Source organism: Ceratotherium simum, chromosome 5 (assembly GCF_057802395.1).
Source record: "Ceratotherium simum simum isolate JZ-2026a chromosome 5, ASM5780239v1, whole genome shotgun sequence".
Classification (NCBI taxonomy): domain Eukaryota; kingdom Metazoa; phylum Chordata; class Mammalia; order Perissodactyla; family Rhinocerotidae; genus Ceratotherium; species Ceratotherium simum.
The window spans coordinates 71,362,708-71,382,123 of NC_141904.1; the positions used below are offsets into that span (position 1 = coordinate 71,362,708).

Sequence of the window (19,416 nt, forward strand, 5' to 3'; positions counted from 1 at the left end):
TGGGGGGAGGTTCACAACCAAAGGATCAAAAATCAGACGGGCTTCAAACTTCTCAACAGCAATGGTGAAAGTGCTCAAATATTGGAGCAATGTCTTTAAAATTCAGAGGCAACATTGTTTCCAACCTAGAATTCCATATCAGCCAAACTACAAATCAAGCTTATGGGTAGAATCAAGACATTTTCAGATGTACACAGTTTCAAAAGATTTCTCCTCTGAGTCTTCTCTTGGTGAGCTACTGGATAACGTGCTCCACCAAAATGAAGGAATGCATCAAGAAAGATGAAGATGCAGGATCCAGGGAGCAGGGAATCCTACCAAAAAAGACATAAGAGGAGTCTCAAGGGAAGGGAGATGACAGCTGCCCAGCATCCTGTGTGGAACAAATCAGAAAGCTGTGGAAGAAACTGTAATAAACATAGAAAATTCAGCAAACTAACAACTGCAAAAAAGAAAATTATCAATTTCAGGGAAAACAGAATTGTACAGAAAGAGAAAGTATGGCTCACTCCATAGCTTAATTGGAAATAGTGTTTATATGGCCATCATAAGATAACATTGTATATTGATCTAAACAATATTTTGATATCTCTGTATTGGGGGATGAGACATGTGGTGGGGTTGGGAGTCTGTATGAAAGGGAGCTAAATTCTCTTCCTCCAGGGTAGGGAGTCAATAGATGAGGCATGTGTGACATAATAAGAAATATATATTTGGTCTCTGCCCCCAGTTCCTGACACGGAGCTCCTAAAACCCTTGTAATTTCCTGAGTGATAGGGGTGCTAGGAGCATCCTTTATTCTAACATTTGGTCTTTGACCCCTGTTCCTGACAAAGAGCTCCTAAAAAACCTTGTAATTTCCTGAGTAATGGGGTCATAGGAGCATTTTACACAGAGTTCCTAAATCCCTTGGAATTCCCTGGGTGATAGGAGTGTCTTTTGTTCCAATGAGGTGACTCCTGGTGGGATCCTGGATGGGGCCTGGTAACCAGAAAGCCATGATTAGAAGCTTGGAACTTTCAGCCTTACTTTCCATTCTCCAGGGAGGGGAGAGGGAGATTGGAGATTGAGTTAATAATTGACTATGCCTACGTGATGAAGCCTCCATAAAAATCTGTAAACTATGGGGTTTGGAGAGCTTCTGGGTTGGCGAACACATCCATGTTCTGGGAGGCTGGCACACTCCAAACTTCACAGGGACAGACGTTTCTGTGCTCAGGACCCTTCTGGACCTCACCCCGTCTACTCCTTCATCTGGCTGTTCATCTATATCCTTTATCATATCCGTTATAATAAACTCATAAAAATAAGTGTTTCCCTGAGTCCTATAAGCTGTTATAGCAAATCATCGAACCTGAGGAGGGTATCATGGGAACCCCCAATTTGTAGCCAAGTCAAACAGAAATGTGGGTAACCTGGGGACCCACTACTTCATTGGCATCTGAAGGAGGGCAGTCTTGTGGGACTGGGACCTTAACCTGTAGGGTCTGCACTAACTCAGGTAATTAGTGTCATAATTGAATCGCAGGACACTGAGTTGGTGTCTGGAGTATTGGAGAATTGGTTGGTGGAAAAAGCCACACCCAAATTTGGTGTCAGACGTGCTGTAAGTTCAGAGAATAAGTTTTTCTTTTAGCGTGTTATTTAGAGACAAGGAGGTACATACCCAAAGAATCAATTTAAAGAGTTGGAATTGGTTGTTTGCTGTGAGAGTGGGAAATGTGGTGGGGCATATTGACAACATTTTTTATTTGTCCATATATCTGTCTGTCTTTCCATCTAGATTTAATTATTTACCAAGTCTGTGTTAACTCTTTGAACCTTGTGTTTCTCAAGTTGTGGGAAATTACCCACAAGTGACTCTTGAAATTAATTTAGTGGATTATGATCAGCTTTTTAAAAAATTAAATAGAATAGAATAATGGACATATATTGTATATAGTAAAGACAAATATTATTTTTAAAATTTTTGTTTTTGTTTTATATATTTATGTGTGCATGTACCAGAATCGTGATGTAAATGCCTTTCTTACCATGAGGTGAAGTTGAAAATAGTTTGAGAAATGGGGCTTTAAAATATGTCTTCAGGACATACCACTGAAAGAAGAGGAATGTACAGTAGGTGCCCAAAGACCACACCGTGTCTGCTACACTTAACACGTGCCAGGATCTTCAGGTTTAGGATTTCATTAACTATTTACAACTCTTTGAGGAATATGCTGATTTGTATCCTTTTTACAAATGAGGAAACTGAAGTTTGGGGAAGTTAAATCATTTTCCTGGGGAAATCCTAGAGGCTGGATTGGAGCCCAGTTTTCTCCTGTGGTATAGTCATTCTGCCCTGCTTGCAGGTTCTAAGGGCCCGAGTTTTCTCCTGTACTTATAGAAAATATTCCCAAAGTGTTCCAAAATACCTCCTTTGGAAGATTCCAGTGAACCTTCCATTCTTCAACTGTTAAATGGATATAAAAATAGTACATATGCCTTTGTTCAGACTTACCTGTTTAGTGAGGCTGTTGTATTTAAAATTACTCCCCTCCATCGTTTTATTTTTCCCCTATCCTACTATCTGAAAAGTTAGAATACTACATAATTTGTTTATTTGTTTTATTTTTTGGCTTCTCTCACTAGCTTGTAAGCCCTACCAGGGAAAATATCTTTGATCTCCAGCACCTAGAGTCATGCATAGTACATCTTAACAGAAGGCACTCTGTAAAACTATTTGGATGGATGGATGAGTGGAAGGAAGAAAGGATGGATGGATGCATGGATGCATGGACTTATAAAAAGGGCTTTAACAAGTGCTTCAAAGGGTTGTAGAGAGAGTTTGAAGATTTAACACATAAAAGTGTGCAGTCTGGAACCCAATGTATCCTCAGTAAATGTTAGTTTGGTTTGATTCTCAAATATAAAGAAAGTGAAAACATTCTTTGAAAACCACCTCCAATTCAAGTGAAGAGCTACAATTCCTGTGACCCAATGATCCTATTTCTAGCAACTCCCTAGCAGAGAACACATCCTCTGAGGAGGCACCACCTGACTGAGAAACTAGATTCTGCTTTAAATGACAGTTGCCATGGCTCACGAGATGTCTACAGCCAACAAGGAAAGAGTGTGCTTGCTGGCTGGGATTGCAACACCTGATAACAGGAGGAAGCAAGCCAAAAGGGATGGAAGCAGATGGAAGATCTGAGAGAGCCATTATCTCAGAATGGGACAGAGAAACCAGATACCTTCAGTAATGCAAGGCCTGTGGAAAATGTCCTGCATGCAGATATAACAGTTGGCCACACAGCTGAGATGATGAAATCAAAGACCAAACACAAGTTTGATGAGGCAGAATTTTAGGAGACCATCCTGAACAAAGCCATCATTGATTTGCACAACTCAGAGGCAATCTGAATCCTGTTTGCATGGAGATCAAAGATTAAACTGATCAGAAGAGTACTTCCTTGATGGGAACATGTGTGAATGTAGCCGTGACATTGGTACACGCTGCTCTTTGCTAAAACTTCACAAAAATAAATATGTAAGTTATATGTAATTCCACAAGGGGGCATACTAGAAGCAAAAATAAAAATTGATATACTTTAATTTTCTCCTATACCACCACATTTTAAGCTGGTAATTTAATGAAACTTAAAATCTCAAAACAGTTAAAATAGTGGATCACTATTTAATCAAGAGTGAATATTTATTTTTGTACAAATTCCCAATGCATTAAAAAAAACACACACACAGGAAAAAAGGCACTATGTAGAAATGATGCTTTCCAAGTGTTCATAATTCTCTCTCCTATCTTAAACTATTTTAACATTATCAAAGAGGATGTTTGAGAATATACAGCACCAAAGAGAAATTTCTTTGTTCTTTGCACATCCAAAATAGAAGGGAAATATCCCAAAGTAGACAATTAGAAAGTATGTATAGTATGAATCCATTGGTATTTTTTAAAATCCCAAAGTATATGTATTTGTGTGTGTATATATATGTACACACATAAACATTTATACACAGCCATTCACTCAACAATATTTATTGAGCCCCAATTATGTGGCTAGCCCTAGAAATATGATCGTGAACAAGATATCCAGAATTTCTGCTCTCATGGAGTTTACATCCAAGTCAGGGAAGAATGACCAAAAAAAAAGTAAATTATAAGTTAATTTTAGGTAGTAATAAGAATGATGGAAAAAAATTCAAGAGTTTAGACAACGATGGGGAGTAGGGCTCTCTGAGGAGGTAACAGTGGGGTTAGGATCTGAATTCCTGGCCATGCAAAGATCACATGTATAAATAAATGCATAGAAACAGTCTGCGGTGATATTCACTGCACTGTTAATGTTAGTTAATTGTAAAGAGAGGAGAGGGGGTTGTGGGGGCCTGGGGTAGTGACGTGGTGGGAATAGGCAGGAAAAGAACAACTTGAATTTCTTACTCTGTAGATTGCTGAATTGTCTGTACATTTTTATAACACACAAGCATGAATTTGTGTATTGTGTAACTTAGTTTTTTTAAATGGCAAACCAATGAGAAAGAGAAAAAAAGAACATCAAAGTGTTTATAATATACAGAAGTTATCTGTTCACATTTGCAAGGACATACAGACACGCCAGAATTATAGAGCCATGAAGGTACAGGTCTCTTTTTCTGACCAGGTGTTCTGGGTCTGGATATATTTACATTAATACAAAAAATAAATATGGCAATGATAATAGAGAAAAAGATGATTATACTGAGCTGTTTACTCGTCTCCCTGCCATCTGTGTCCCTTCCATCCTACATGCCACTCCTGGATTTTTGGTTTTTGAATGCTCCTCTCATCATGTGAATTCTCAGCTCAGAACCTTCCCAGAGTCTGTGTTCCCTTGTAGGCTCAAGTCCAGACCCCTCCGCCTGGTGTTCTGGGCCCTTTGCATTCTGACCAAGATTACCTAGTAACTTTTCAGCATTATTCTAAATCACGATTTTTCCGTTCCAGCCAGGCGGGTCTGCCACTGTCCTCCCAAGATGCTGTGCACATTACCCTCCTCCATACAGTTGCTTGGGGACCATACCCTCGCCACTCCACTCCCCCACCTCCAGCCTCACTTATTAAATCATACCCAATCACTGAAAACTCAGCCCCTCACCCTAATAATCTAAGCTCAAAATTCTCTTTCCCTTTAACAAATTATTTCTAAAAGACACACGTACACAGACTCCTGAGATCAGGTATCAATGTGGACTCATGGGTTTTTTTTAGATAGATAGATAGGCAGATAGATAGGCAGATAGATAATTATAGATATGTGTGTATACACTGGTTAGTATACATACATGTATTTCCTAGCTCATCTACTGAGAGAGGCTAGAAGCAGTGACACCCCAGTAGCAATGAGCACACCTAGTGCCCAGATCTTGATTTCCAAATTCCATCCTCCAATAAAAGGAACCAGGACTCTTTGGGGAACTGGTTGATTCCAGGGCTGAGGGCAGGGAAAGTGCAAGATGAGCCTGGAATGTCTTGTAGTGCTAGAAAGCAGAGCAACAAAATAAATAATGATGCTATTGGGCCGGCCCTGTGGCTTGGTGGTTAAGTGCGCGCGCTGCAATGCTGGTGGCCCGGGTTCGGATCCCGGGTGCGCATCGAGGCATCACTTCTCCGTCCATCCTGAGGCCGAGTCCCACATACAGCAACTAGAAGGATGTGCAGCTATGACATACAACTATCTACTGGGGCTTTGGGGGGAAAAAATTAAATAAATAAAATCTTTATAAAAAAAAATAATAATAATGATGCTATTGAATATAACCGCCCCCCAAAATAAAATAATTTTCCATAAGTCCATACAAATATAAATAAATTACTGGATAAATAAATGAATGGGGGGAAATGAAAACTCTTCCTTATAGAAGAATTCCAATTAATATATGTAGAAAGAATGAGGGAAAGAGAAAGTCATCATTAGAACACCACAGTACTAATTACCGCAGGTAAGATCTACCAGTGAATGCTAAAATTAGGGGGTGAAAGTTTAACCAGAAACAGGATATTTACATGGTTTCAAAGCGTCTCCTCCAAAATATATGGTCATTACAAAGGGGAAAATAGTAAGCCTACCATGGAGAATATTGGCAGACGGCACCTCAGCCAAGTGCTCAGGGTTCATGTCACTGACAATACCTCTCTGCATCCTGTACGCCCAGACATGATACGCTGTGAAGGGCGCTTCAGTCTGTGCTGTCCTCCCGACAGTGCATAACCTCAGTCTAATCACGAGAAAACACCAGACACCCAAACTGAGGGACTTTGTACAAAGTAACTGACGAGTATTCTTCAGAGGTCTGAAGCTCATGAAAAGACAAGGAAAGGCTGAGGAATTGTCACTGATTGGAGGAGACTAAGGACACATGAGAGAGAACTCAGTGCAATGTGGGATCCTCGATTGGATTTTAGAATGGAAAAAAGGACATTAGTGGGGAAAACTGGTGAAATCAGAGTAAATTCTATAGTTTAGTTAATAGTACTGTGCCAAGGTCAATTTCTTGGTTTTGATAAGTGATCAGTGGTTATGTAAGATGATAACACAAGGGGAAGCTCGGTGAAGAGTACCTGGGAACTCTGTGGACTCTTTTTGCGACTCTTCCGTAAATCTAAAATGATCTCAAAATAAAAATTTGAAAACACATGCATAGGGCCGGCCCTGTGGCTTGGTGGTTAAGTGCGTGCGCTGCGATGCTGGTGGCCCGGGTTCGGATCCCGGGTGCTCATCGAGGCACCACTTCTCCATTCATCCTGAGGCCGAGTCCCACATACAGCAACTAGAAGGATGTGCAGCTACGACACACAACTATCCACTGGGGCTTTGGGGGGAAAAATAAAATAAATAAAATCTTTAAAAAAAAAAAAAAAGAAAACACATGCATAAGTACGCTCTTCCACATCAGTCTTAGCAACATCTTTTCAAACACCACATCTGACCGGGCAAGAGAAACAATAGAAAAAATAAACAAATGGGACTACATCAAACTAAAAAGCTTCTGCACAGCAAAGGAAACCATCAACAAAACGAAAAGACAACCTAACAACTGGGAGAAGATATTTGCAAACCATACATCTGATAAGGGCTTAATCTCCAAAATATATAAAGAACTCATGCATCTCAACAACAAAAAAACTAACAACCCAATTAAAAAATGGGCAAAAGACCTGAACAGACATTTCTCCAAAGAAGATATACAGATGGCCAACAGACACATGAAAAGATGTTCAAAATCACTAACTATCAGGGAAATGCAAATCAAAACTACAATGAGATATCACCTCACGCCCGTCAGAATGGCTATAATTAACAAGACAGGAAACAACATGTGTTGGAGAGGATGTGGAGAGAAGGGAACTCTCATACACTGCTGGTGGGAGTGCAAACTGGTGCAGCCACTATGGAAAACAGTATGGAGATTCCTCAAAAAATCAACGATAGAACTACCATATGATCCAGCTATTCCACTGTTGGGTATTTATCCAAAGAACTTGAAAACACCAATTTGCAAAGGTACATGCACCCCTGTGTTCATTGCAGCCTTATTCACGATAGCCAAGACTTCGAAGCAGCCTAAGTGCCCATCAAGGGACGAATGGATAAAGAAGCTGTGGTATATATACACAATGGAATACTACTCAGCCATAAGAAACGACGAAATCCAGCCATTTGTGACAACATGGATGGACATTGAGGGTATAATGCAAAGTGAAATAAGTCAGAGGGAGAAGGTCAAATACCGTATGATTTCCTTCATTAAGTAGTAGATAATAACAACAATAAACAAACACATAGGGACAGAGATTGGATTGGTGGTTACCAGAGGGGAAGGGGGGAGGGAGGAGGGTGAAAGGGATAATTCGGTACATGTGTGTGGTGATGGGTTGTAATTAGTATTTTGGTGGTGAACATGATGTAGTCCATGCAGAAATAGAAGTACAATGATGTACACCTGAAATTTTTACAATGTTATAAACCAATGTTACTGCAATAAACAAAAAATTAAAAAAAAAAAAAAAAAGAAAACACATGCATACATACATACATATAATATGCAGGTTCCTGGGGCCTACACCAGACCTAATAATACAGAATCTGGAGGTAGAGCCTGAGAATCTGCATCTTAAACGAGCTTCTTAGATGATTCTCATGTGCGCTGAAGTTTAAGAACAACTGCTCTAACCCTACCCATGTCCGTCATTTGCATTGTGACATGGTACTGCTTCGTGTTAGGAGAAAATCAGCATGGTAGAGCAGAAGGAACGTGTGCTTTGGCATCAAAGAGCCCCGGTTTCATCCAGTTGCTGCCATTTACTAGTGGTGACCTGAGCTAAGCTATTTAAGTTCATCTGTTAAATGGGGGTAATAATACCACCCTAGCAGGGTTGTTGAGGCACTGGCAACAATGTACATGGAATGCCCAAAATAATGCTTAACATATAACAAGTGCTAAATAAGCAAAGGGATTATTATTCCTTTACATTTTTAAATTACTTTATTGACAAAAATATCTGCTGATTGGATATTTAGTATAGCTGTGTGACCTTGGGCAAGTTACTTAACCTCTCTCGTGTCTCAGTTTCATCATCTATAAAATGGGAATCATAATAGTGCTACCTCATTAGATTGTTGTGAGGATTAAATGAGTTAATATGGGAAAGCTGGTTGAATAGTATCGAGGACAGAATAAGTGCTATATAGGTGTTTACAATTATTATAATTATTTGGTCAGAATAATAGCTTATCTACCTAATTATTTTATGGAATTATTATTTATATTGACGTCTTAGGCTATTGCCCCTTTTAATGATGGTTTCGCGTCTTTCAGATCTTCACCTCTGTTTACTAGAGGATCTCTCAGAGGTTATTCAGCCATCAGTGGAAATATTCACTATTATGTGGCTTTCTCCCTTTCCTCAATAATTATTGTCTCTGGAATAGCCTGCTTCAATGTAGGTCCAGTGTGCATTTTTTGAAAAAGACTGTGACAGAATGGTAGAGGAAAAGAGAACTTATTTTCATCAAATTGAAAATATATGTTGAAATGTAGACTTCCTTTTCCTGTCTGATTTTGGTTTGGGGATGCAGGAATTTTGGTGCCAGAGGAGACGGTCCAGATGGCCCTAGAAACCCTATTCTTTCCGATTTATCTTCCTATAGAATGAGGGGGAGTGGGGACACCAAGCGTTTTCCCCAGGATCTCCCCGAGGGAGAGAATCTCTCTCTCTGTGAGAGAGAGGAGGAGGCAGGCAGCAGAGCGGGTGCTGTCCGTGCTGCTCTCTGGGCAGAGATGGCCTCTTGGTGAGCCATGATGGACATCTGAGCTGGAGAAGCGTGTGCCGCAGGAATGACTGATGCTCAAAACAAGAAAAGGAAAAAAGAAAGGAGAGGGACCTGATATAATTGTGAAAGTGAAAGATTATCTTGGAAACTGCTCGTCAAATATATTTGGTTTAGGGAAGTAAAAATGAGCAAAGGTAGAAATAGGTGAGTAAACACCATAGAGTACATTAGGTAAAGCAAACTTTATTTTAACTGAAAAAATATAAGAATGGTGTCCGTATTTCTTTTTTCCTATTTTTAATTTTGGTAAAATATACGTAACATAAAATGTTTTTATCCATTTTAACCATTTTTAAGTGTACGGTTCTGTGGCATTAAGTGCATGCACGTTGTTGTGTAGCCACCACCGCCATCCGTCTCCAGGATGTTTTCATCTTCCCAAACTGAAATAGTGTCTGCATTTCTTGTGTCTTTCCATAGGGAGCATCGCTCCTTTACTCATAATCTGATTCAGGATTTATGGAGACTGTGACTTGCTGGTTCTGCGTAGATGAACTGTGGCTATTTTAGTTATATTTAAGTCTCTCTGTTTTTCATATATGTGGGAGATGTCTTCACTTGGCAAAAATCAAGTGTTTCTTTTTTTCTTCTTGAAACCTTGTCCTTTCCTCCTCTCTCTTTCCACCTTCGACTTTAACCCTCTTTAAATATGTTTTCCTTCTCCTGATTATCACTAACATCGTTTTCCTGAGGTTCCCACTCTGGAGTTCAGTTCTCCTTGAATCTAAATGGCTTCTTTGTCTTTGCTTCTGTTCTGTCCTTCTCTCCCCCCGCTCTCTTTCTATTCCTTCAGTTTTCTGGGTCTTTTAGAAATGCTAGAGAGGTAAGGAAATGGAATGATGTACTTAGCGACCTAGCTGTCCCGTCAGCAGAGGCCCGGAGGGTGATGTACTGGACCACACGTAGCAGCAAAAGAAGGATATTCTGTGTGGTTGGTGTTATGTTGGTTTTCCCTTCAGGAACTTGGATCTTCTATGCTTCAGTTGTTCATAGGCCATCTCATCTCTCAGGACCTGTCCTTCTCTTCTACCATCAGCCTTGAAACATATTTAAAGTTGCAGTGGTTCTGAGGGAGTTCAGCAGTTGAATTCCTTAGTTTGTGGAAACGTTTGTTGGATGCCTGATACCCGCTAGGCACACAAACTTTAAAAATCAGCTAGACCCAGAAGGTCCCTGCCCTCATGGAGCTTCTGTTTTAACGGGGGGAGGGGAGCAATCAATGAGAAAATAATTTAACAGAGGCCACTGGTTGTGAGAAGTGATGGAAAGAGATAAGTAGGGTGTCGTGATGAAGAGACTGGAGGGAGAGAGGAGGGAGTTCTCCGGGAAAGCCTTACTGAGGAGGTGACTGCTGAGCTCTGATCTAAAGCATGAGTCAGAGCTGGGTGTTCGAGAATATTAAGTAGAAAGCTCTGCCTCACAGCTGGAAAGCCTGGGTAGCACTTCACTAACAGGCCCGGGAAGTTGCTTGTCCTAGATCACAGAAGCTCCATGAGCTTAATCTCCAGACCCACAGAAAGGGAGGAGAAATGCAAAGTCACTGCTCATTCATTTACATCAATAGGTATGATTTAGGAACATCATTAATTTTCACACTAATTGTAGTTTTTTGATTCTTTAGGTAATTATCTAAAGCAATAGTTCACAAATCTTGAAACTGACCAAAGCATCGGGGGCTGCACATGTATTTCATAATCAATAAAGATGCTGTTTTTAAGCACATTTGCGGACCTCATCTTCTTCACCTTGGGTGTCGTGAACTTTGGGAGAGAAGTGAGAGAACGTTCCAAAAGACAGTTCCTCTTAAATGAGAAATTCGTAGTTTCAACTTTGTTTTCTTTCTGAAAGAGAGGACTTATGTGTTCGTTTCTATCTAAGCAAAGACTTAAGAGCATCTCTGACAGGGGAAACACTGCTGTAGGCAAGAAGAGAATTAGGAACTCATTGGCTCCCTATGGAGTTCATTTTGCTCCCCACCTTCTGCTGACTTTGACAGTAACAGAGGGATAATGAAAACTTTAAGGCCCTGAAGCCTTAGGTTCAGCTAGGAGGTGAAAGAATGCCACTGATAGAAGACTAGGTTGGAGAGGTGGACAGAGCATGTCCATCCTGCAGAGCCTTTTATGGACCATGGTACACGTGTGACTACAGTGCAGCGAAAAGTCTTCAAGGGGTTTAGAGATGAAAGTGGCATTCTCTAATGTAAGTTTTTTAAAAAGCCCTCTGGCCATTTCATAATGGCATAAAGATCAGTGTATCTGGAAGATGTAAACCATGCTAAATGAGTGTGCACCTAATAACAGAACTTCCAAATGTATAAAGCAAAACCATTCTTAGATAAATGGAGAAATAGAGGAATCCACAGTCAGAGTTGAAGACTTCAGCACTCCTCTTTTGATAATCAACTATGAGTAGTGTGAAAATTAATGATGGTTCCCAAATCATATCTGTTGATGTAAATGAATTTGCAGTAACTTCACATTTCTCCTCTCTTTCTTTGTCTGAAGATAAAACTCCATGGAGCTCCTGTGGTTATGATAAACAAACAGAAAATCAGTAAAGACATAGAAGTCCTTGACAACACTATCAACCAAACAACCTAACTGACAGCTAGAGAATTTATAGAATACTCCACCCAGCAACTGCAGAATAAACGTTCTTTTCAAATGTACGGGGAACATTCACCAAGATAGACCATATGCTGGGCCGTAAAACAAGTCTCAGTAAATTTTAGAGGATTGAAATCATGCAGAGTATGTTCCCTGACTACAAGGGAATTAAATTAGAAATGAATAACAAAAAGATGTCTGGAAAATCTCGAATATTTTGAAATCAAAGAACACACTTGATAAATAACCCATGCGTCAAAGAAAAAAATCATAATGGATATTAAAAATCCCTCTGGCTGCTCTTTGAGGAACAGATTGGAGGGGCCAAGTGTGGACACAGTGAGACTAGTGAACGGACCTTTCCAGAATTCCAGGGGAGTTGTCATGGAGCCTTGGACTCAAGGTGAGGCAGTGGAGAGGGAGAGAAATGGGCAGATTCAGAAGTATTTTGGAGGTAGAACCTATGGGATTTGCTGAGGATTGGATGTGGGTGATATGGGTGGGAAAAGAAGCATCAGACCCCGAGGTCTCTGGCTCAAATCGTTTAACATCTCCCCATTGCTCTCGGGATCAAGTCCAAATTGGTCAGCACAGCTCCTGATCAGGTCCCTGCCCTCTTTGCCAGCTGAATCTCTCACCACCCCTGGCTCTTCTGCCGTAAGCTCCAGCCCCACCAAGCAACTTGCCGTCCTGTCCTGTCCCATGCTCTCTCTGGGTCACCTTTTCACACGTTACCTTCAACACTCTTTGCCCTGCTCTTTACTTACTTATGTCTCAGTTTAAACGTCGCTTCTTCTGGGAAACCTTCACTGCTTTCACTCCAGACTGATTTAGGATTTAGAGTCCTAAATTCAGTCCTCATCTTCTGTGTGCTTCTGTGCTACCCGTATCGTCATGCACACCTCACTTTGCTTCGCCTCTTATCTGTCTCCCCCTTAAAGCTCCTTGAGAACAGGGACTATGCCTCGTTCTTCCACTACTGCTGCTGCTGCGACTACAGCCAGTTACTCGTCACCTGGGCTGAGTCAAGGAACGTGGCCCTCGTGAGCGTGGGATGCTCACATCACACAGCACTGAGTCCTGACTGTGTGCATACCAGGGGCTTCTCACACGTTATCTCATTTCATCATCCCAGCAGCACCATGAAGTGGGTTACCAATCCCGTTTACAAGATGAGGACACTAAGGCTCAGGAGGCTTAAGCAGCTTGCCCAAGACCACACAGTTAGTAGTGGAAATGGAATTTGAGCACAGGTAGTTAGATTTCAAACCCAAAACTGTCAACCAGCGAGTTGTACTGTCAAAGTCGGAACAGGATTGGAGCAAAACGAACTTGAAGGTCAACCAATGAGCCGCTGATAATCTTGCTGCCTGTGGCTGGGCTCCTGTCCTCACCTGGTACAGAGAGCCTGCAGGGTCCCCCAGAAGCAGCTGCCCAGGTCGGGGCCATGAATGGAGCGGGGGCAGGAACACTCATCACAGCCAGCACATTGGGTACAAATAGCTATTGTGTGCTGCCTCTTTTCCCCCTTCTCTAAGAAAACAAAGGCCTCATTTCTAGTGCTGACTGATTTCCATAAGGGAATTAGAATGGCTAATTTTATATCCTTTTGGTAAATATTCCTCTTGCCATTGTAACATGGCCGAAAATGATCCTCTTCAAATTAATACCAGCAATAATTGCTGCGGAATTAGCCTCCAGAGATGCAATGTTATAGAAAGAGTGGGGATTTTTTCCTGGTCTTTTATTTTTTCAGATAAAGAGTAAAAAGGCCCTATGTTCTTGTTTTCAGTCAAGGTACTAAGTGGATTATGATATTAGAAAAGTTCAAAAAATGTATTATTTCTCAGCTTGACCCTGACTATATAAAAGGCTTTTTGAAGTTTTGAAGTACTGTGGGTGTTGATGCAAAGGGTAACTAATTACACTTGACACTTTAAAAGGGAAAACACAAAGACTTCTTACAGTAACAACAGTGCTATTTATTGCGTACTTACTATGTACCAGCCACTGTACTGAGTACCTCATGGGTTTTATTTCACTGGGTCATTGTGACAACCCCAGAAGAGAGGTGGTGGTGGTGGCTTTGCTTTCCACATTCTGCAAATGGGTAGCTGAGGCCTGGAAAGACTGAGGAATTTGTCCAGTCACAGGGCTAGGGGGTCATGCTGCCTGGATTTGAACTCAGGGATGCCAGACTCAAGATTCTTCAGGGCTATCCTCTATCACCTCTCTGAGATGTACCGTGAGGGCTACTTTTGTGTTTCTGATTTGAAATATGATCTACAGACCAAAAAGAGCACATCAAAACTCTCTATGCTTAGTTTAACAAGCTCACACCTGTGTGACTGCCTCTGTGGTCAAGAATTAGATGACACGACTGTCACCCCAGACACCCACCAACAATGGATCCCTTCCCAGGACCACCATGGGCTTCTTTATATTTCAGGGAGGGCAGCTGCAGAGGAGGAGGGAGGGAGCTATGATCAGCAGCTGCTAACTCCAACGCATACCTGCAAGGGCCAGACAGGAAACTCAGGAATGACACACGGCAGGTGCAATCTCAGTTAAAGGCGACTCCATCGCACCTGTTGCTCAGGTTAAAATCCTTGGAGTTGCCCTTGACTTTTCTCTTACTCTCACATTTCACATCCAGTCCGTCAGAATATCCTGTTGGCTCTATCTTCAAACTATGTTTAGGATTCAACCACTTCTCTCACTCCCTGAGTTGTTACCACCTGGGCCAAGCCACCATCGCATCTCACCTGAATTAGGAAAATAGCATCCTAACTGGTTGCCCCGCTTCCCCTGTGCTCCCCAATCGTCTGTTCTCAGCGCAGCATCCATAGTGGTCATTTCATCTAAGTCAGATCATGTCACTCCTCTGTTAAAGGCCCTCCAGTGGCTCTCGTCTCACTCAGAGCAAAAGCTGAATTTCTTCCAAGGGCAAACAAAGCCCTGAGGGACCAGCCCACCTTTACCCGTCCATCCTCTTCTCGGACTCTTCTTCCTGTTGCTCAGCGTGGTCCAGTCACAGCTGCCCCCTGCTCTTCTGAGAGTGGGCCCGCCCTGCTCCCGCTTTATTTGCACTTGCTCATCTCCTTCTGAGTGAGACCTTCCCAATTGCCATATTTAAAATTGCAAACTCCTCCATACCGAAAACCCTAGTCTCTTTTTCTGCTCTATTTTTCACCTGCTTATATACTATATAATCAATATATTTGTCTTGTTTATCATCTGACTCCTTCATGACTACAGAGGTTTTTGTCTGTCTTGGTCACTGCTGGTCACACCTGGTACCTCGTGGACCCTCCATAAATGTTTATTAGATGAATGAACTGAGAATGTAGGGGGCGCCTGTGACCAAGCACCAGCAGATGTTTCCCTTGTAGGATTCAGGCTGTTCTTGCCTGAGCTATAGATTTTTCAAAAGAAGACAGAAATTCGGATATTTTTGAGAAAGCTCCAGTTTTTAAAAAATGTTGGCAACTGATTCACATTTTTTTAAAACGCTATGTATTTAAAAAAAAAACCACCCATGGGCTGAATTTGACCCATAGGCCCTGGTTTGCCATTTCTAGTTTAGGCGGAATTGGGTTTGTCATCTTAGCTGAAGACTCACGAGTTTACTGAAAGCAGTAGCTGGAAATTTATTGATAAGTTTTTCTTCCTTGTCCCTCAGTCCTAGCCCAGAGAGCGTGTCTCCAGAATCAAACCTCATCAGAGGAGGGATTAGGTATGGGTCTGGAGAAGGACTGTGTAGAGGGCTTCCCACCCATGAGGATTCGGATCTGGGCCTGGGTGGTTGCATCTGATGGGAACCAGCACTGTTATTCAAGAGTTCCTCAAAGCTCGTCACTTGTCTTCCAGACTTGCGTCACCTCCTGCTACAGTGCTAGATCCCAGGCCAGCCCTCCAGAGCAAGACTGGTAGGAAATTATGAACTAAACTGAGTTGTTAGACCACGACCCTCTGAAGTATGCTTCCTTGTAGGCCAGAACCCTAAAGTCTGATCATGCGTTGTGCTGGAGAAGATGAGGGGGAAGAGGCACCCTCTTACATTGCTGGTAGAAGCCTAAATTGGTCCGCTTCTAGGAAAGTAGTTTGGCAGTATCTATCGGATTTACAAATACATGTGTTCTTTGACTAAGGAATTATATTTTAATGAATTTACCCTACAGATGTATTTGAAATGAATTAAGACGAGGAGGTTTTTCATTGTGACATTGTTTGTAATAACAAAAACTTGAGAAGAACCTAAATGTTCTACAGTAGGTAACTAGATAAATTATGGTAGATCCACACAATGGAATACTATACAGGCAGAAAAAATAATAAAGAAAATCTTTATGACTGATATGGAAAGCCCTCCTACATGTGTTGTTTTGTTTAAAAAAAAAACAACAAGCAGGCTGATGACATCATGTATGCCGTGCTACCATTTGTAGCATGAAAGAGGGAATTGTATCTGTGTGGCTATTTATTCTTATATGCATAAAATATCTCTAGTACAACATAGAGCAATCCAGTAACATTGGTCACCTCTAAAGTGGGGACCTGATGACAGAAGGACAATGGAGAATAACTGTCAATGAATTTACTTTAATATGTTTCTATTTTTGAACATGTAAACATTTACTAAGTTAAAAAGAAATGCCATGTTATGTGCTTAGAAATTTTCCTAACAATATACCCATTGTAGTGTTGTTTATGATAGTAAAAAAAGTGGGAGCAATCTGCATGTAAAATAGTAGGACATGGATTAAATAAAAATTTTACCCTATTTAAGATTGTTCTGATTTTATAAATTTCTGATACAACTTGTTTGTCTTTTTCTCTCCTGATTAGAGATACTTTCTGTAGCTTCATGATGGAATACCTCCATCCTTCAGATTTTTCTAGTTTTCCTTTCCAGACCTTCCTCAAGTCTTTTTGTTTTCTTTTTTGTTTCAATGAGGGGTGGTAACACATTTGTTTTATTGAAGAAAGTAATGATAACTTTAAGAATAATAATTATTAAAGACCAAGAAAAAAAATTAATCAAGTCAATGAGCTTAAATTTTGGGGGTAGATGTCTGCATAACCCTTCATTGATTAAAACATTAATATTATATGCTTTTTGTTCAGGTTTTATTAGATAATCAACCATAAAGAGAAATTTGTTCTATTCCACATGGGTTGAAATAGCTTTCTCTTCCTCTCTGATCCTGTAATTCTAAAGATTTTATTTATTTAATTTTTTCCCCCCAAAGCCCCAGTAGATAGTTGTATGTCATAGCTGCACATCCTTCTAGTTGCTGTATGTGGGACTCGGCCTCAGGATGGACGGAGAAGTGGTGCCTCGATGCGCACCCGGGATCCGAACCCGGGCCACCAGCATTGCAGCGCGCGCACTTAACCACCAAGCCACAGGGCCGGCCCTGATCCTGTAATTCTAAATTAGCTTTTTATTGGAACACTGTGCAGTCTTTTGTTCCCTTAACACATTCTAAAAAGTGACTTTATCTTGCTATAACCTTATTAGCGAAAATCCAACAATCATTAGCATTATTTGACTCATTAACCTGGACAGAACACTTTTCTGTGTGTTAGTTTTCCTTCCCAGTAAAATAAGATTGGCAGGCTGTTGAGTCCTTGAGATGGTCTTGGGCATGCAAGACATCATAATTGTATTTACATGTGATACATAATTTATATCATAACATGCATTTACTAATACTTCTGTAGAGAGTTTGCCTTTCTTCCACAGTACTCTAGAGTTGAGATTTAAAAAAAAAAAAAAAGTCAGCAGACTAGTGCTAATCTGTAGCGAAGTTTTTACCTTTCCATGGCAAAATAAGAAGAAAAAGTAAGGATAATGTGGGAGATTTTTTTTTGTGTGTGAGGAAGATCGGCCCTGAGCTAACATCTGCCAATCCTCCTCTTTTTGCTGAGGAAGACTGGCCCTGGGCTAACATCCATGCCCATCTTCCTCTACTTTATATGGGGCGCCACCACAGCATGGCTCAACAAACGGTGCATGGGTGAGCGCCCGGGATCCGAACCGGCGAACCCCGGGCCGTCGCAGTGGAGCGTGCGCACTTAACCACTTGCACCACTGGGCCGGCCCCAATGTGGGAGATTTTTTAAAGCTTGTGTATTCAATATAAAAAATTCATCCTGATTCTGAAATTAGGATCCGGTTTTTAAGATGGATGTCAAGATAATCTTTTATGAAATGATAGATGATCATTATTTTTAATTTCATGTTATTGGTTTATAAAATTGATTCCTCTGGTAGATGAAGAAGGAAAGATAAATTCTGCTGCTAATCATGTAAGCTTTGCAATTATTCAAGACTGAAATTTCTGTGATACGTGTATCATATAGTGCACATGTTCATCAATTTTAAACATTGGGGATCCCAATGGAGTGTTGTCTTAGTCAGCTTGCCATGACAAAATACTGTAGATTGGATGGCATAAACAGCAGAAATTTTTTCTTTTTTTTAAAGATTTTATTTATTTATTTTTTCCCCCCAAAGCCCCAGTAGATAGTTGTGTGTCATAGCTGCACATCCTTCTAGTTGCTGTATGTGGGACGCGGCCTCAGCATGGCCAGAGAAGCAGCACGTTGGTGCGAGCCCGGGATCCGAACCCGGGTTGCCAGCAGTGGAGCGCACTCACTTAACCACCAAGCCACGGGGCCGGCCCCAGAAATTTATTTTTTTATAGTTCTGGAGGCTGGAAGTCTGAGATGAGGGAGTCAGCGTGGTCGGGTTCTGATGGGAGCCCTCTTCCTGGCTTACAGACGGCTGCCTTCTTGTTGTGTCTTCACATGATGGAGAGAGAGAGCAAGCTCTCTGGTAGAGGATGAACTTTCAAAGGAATGAAAACATCAGCTAATTACTGTGGCTCTGTCTTCTTCTTCTATCCTCCAATAAGGCCATCTGTCTGTCTTAGTTTTTTCTTGGAACAGCTAAGTCTCTGATGTCTCTGATAAGAACACAGTCCCATCAGGAGGCCTCCACCCTCATGACTTTATCTTACCCTAATTACTTCCCAAAGACCCTATCTCCAAACACCGTCACAGTGGGGCTTGGGCCTCAACATATGAATTTTGGAAGGACACAGATATTTAGGCCATAACAAGTGTTGTTGTGGTGTCAGGATGATGTTAGGCAAGGGATCCAGGAAAATTCAAATCCTTCCTTGGTTACACTGCCCCTAAATTTGGGGAACCAAGGCAGAACTGTGCAAGTAACACTATTACTAACTAAGGCATTCAAGTCTCAAACCCCAGGGCAAGACTCTGGTAAGCTAGGCAATTACCACAGGAGAACTCATTTGCTTAAGGTGGCTGGCTTGAATGATCTACAACAGAGGTCAGCAAACCGTAGCACATGAGCCAAGAATGGCTTTTATATTTCAAATGGTTGAAAAAAATCAAAAGAAGATGTT

At 41.2% G+C, this 19,416-nt stretch overlaps 1 protein-coding gene across 1 annotated transcript in view; it reads left to right on the forward strand.

Moving 5' to 3' along the window:
- Nucleotides 1–19,416, forward strand: part of GXYLT2 (glucoside xylosyltransferase 2) — an 83,647-nt gene that overhangs the window by 44,819 nt on the left and 19,412 nt on the right.